Raw genomic sequence first — 2,267 nt, 5'->3', positions numbered from 1 at the left:
AGCTTGGCGTCCCTCTTCAGTTCACGCCCACTTCACTGTCCTCCCTGCCCTGCTATTGAATTGCACAGGAGTCCTTAGCATCTGGTCTCACAGGTCACTTTCTAAGCCTGGCCCCTGGCACTGGTTTGAGGGAAGGGGGGGAGGGTGTGGTGCCCGGTTCTGTGCCAGCAGAGGTCAGGCTCTGGCCTCACCAGCAGCTCTCCAACCGGCCCCTCCCCAGGACTCTCAGCTGCTGGTCCTGGGCCAGGGAGGGTCCTGAGACATCTGCTCTCTCCGACGTGGGGACCAGTAAAACCCCTGTGCCCCTCCAGCTTTCCTTTGATTCTGAGCCCTGATGCCTCCTGCTAGTCAGGTGGGATTGCAGGGTTTAAGCTGGGGCTCATGCATACACTCATGATTCCTGAAGTCCCCATCATGGACAGGCCCTGTGTAGGGTCCCGAAGTGACAGGGTGAACAAGACACTCCCTGTCCCAGGAAGAGGTATCGTCCTGGCTACACTGAGGAGGGGTACCCGGGAAGGGAGCCTCCAGTCTAAGGGTGGAGGCCTAGCCTCTGCTCCCAGTCCCTTCTAGGAGATTTCACAGTCCAGTGGGGAGGGCACCATCCACACCCACCTGAGTTGCCAGTCGGCAGGGGAAGCAGTGCCTTGCGCTGGGGGCCCAGTTTGATGAGGATTCACAGAGGAAGAGGGTCAGCCCATGAGCTCCCAGGCTTAAGTAGAGGAGTAACCCGGGAAGCTTTGGGGTGAGGGACTAACGAGGATGGGCAAGTGGGGAGCCAGGTGGGGATGAGTTGGGAGAGGACTCCTTGGGGCTGGAGTCTGGACGGAGCGATCAGTGGGCCGGAGAGGCCGGGATCCGGGTCCTGGCGCCTGTGAGGACTGGATGTCAGGGCAGGGATGTGGGGGGTGTGGAAGGTGCTGCAGGTGGGGGAGCTCCCCTGTGGGGATTCAGGAAAGAGGCCCAGGTGGTGTCTGGGATTCTGGGAGTTGCTGTGTATGTGGCCAGCAGTCAAAGCCAAGGGCACTGCTGAGGGCCGGAAACAATTGTGAAGTGAGGGCCCAGGGAACCTGGTCTCTGGGGCCTTGATGGGGAGACAGCAAAGCCAGGGAGGGGGGTGGGGTGAGTAAGAGGGTGCAAGTCCAGCAAGGCCACCCCCAGCCAACTGCCTGCTCTCAGAGGAAAGATCCAGAAGCCCAGAGACCAGATTCTTTCCCCAGAGCCCGCAGAGGAGCGCTGAGGGGCTCAGATATTGGGGTGGTCCAGACCCACCGTCCCTGAGCACCTGTCACCGGAGGGCCCATTGGATAGACTGGTGGTGCTTAGCTTGGGAAGGCAAGACAGCTGTTCTTGAGTTGTCAGAGGGCTGATGCTGGGAGGGAGGGGGCAGGTGGGCCTGCAAGGCTCACTGTGCCCAGGGGGCGTCCTGTCACACCAGCCTTGAACCCTAGCCGGAGGTGGGGAAGGGGGCGAGGGCATTGCTATCCCCCTTCTTCACATGACAAGACTGAGGGTGAGAGACTTTCCTGGCAAATGACACACAGAGTAATCGGAGAAGCACAAGTTCTAATCCAGGCGCATCTTGCTCCAAAGGGCTTGCTCTTAACCCCTCAACTTCATCGTCCCTGCTCTAGAGGGCAGAGTGGACCCCCAGGAGCGTACAGTTATAGGACTGCGGGTACCAGCTTCCTTCAAGGGAAACCTACACGCTGTCCAGCAGGGGGCGCCTCAGGGCCTTCCGGACACTGGAGTGTCCAAGCCAGAGATAGCAGACAGGTTAGTCAGCCATATAGCTCAATGGCCTGTGAACACTGGCTAAGGAGAGAGGCCTGCATGTACCCTTTCTAATTAATCAATATTTATTGAGCACCTACTACCTGTCAGGCAGAGATAAAACAGACAAGGACGCTGCCCTCCTGGAATACACAGTCTAGATGGAGACACTAAACACAAGAGGTTAAATGAATGAAAAAGAAAATCGCTAACCTGGTGTAGCACTTAATATCCACGACAGGCACTGTTCTAAGAGCTTTATGCACATTAATTCATAATAGCCTTGTGAAGTGGGAGCTGTTATTACTTCCAGTTTTGACGGATGAGAAAACTGAGGCACAGCTAAGAAGCGGAACTGGAATTCTATTCAGCCACGTAGGCTCTTGACCTCCATAGTGTAGGGAACAAAGTAGAGCGTGAGGACGGGGGTGCTATTTTGGTCAGGGTGATCAGGGAGGACCTCTCTGAGGAAGTGACGTTTGAGTGATAAGGAG

The sequence above is a fragment of the Myotis brandtii genome, unplaced genomic scaffold, assembly GCF_000412655.1.
Source record: "Myotis brandtii unplaced genomic scaffold, ASM41265v1 scaffold410, whole genome shotgun sequence".
Taxonomy (NCBI): domain Eukaryota; kingdom Metazoa; phylum Chordata; class Mammalia; order Chiroptera; family Vespertilionidae; genus Myotis; species Myotis brandtii.
The sequence above is the reverse complement of the archived record's forward strand: the minus strand, read 5'-3'. Positions refer to the sequence as shown.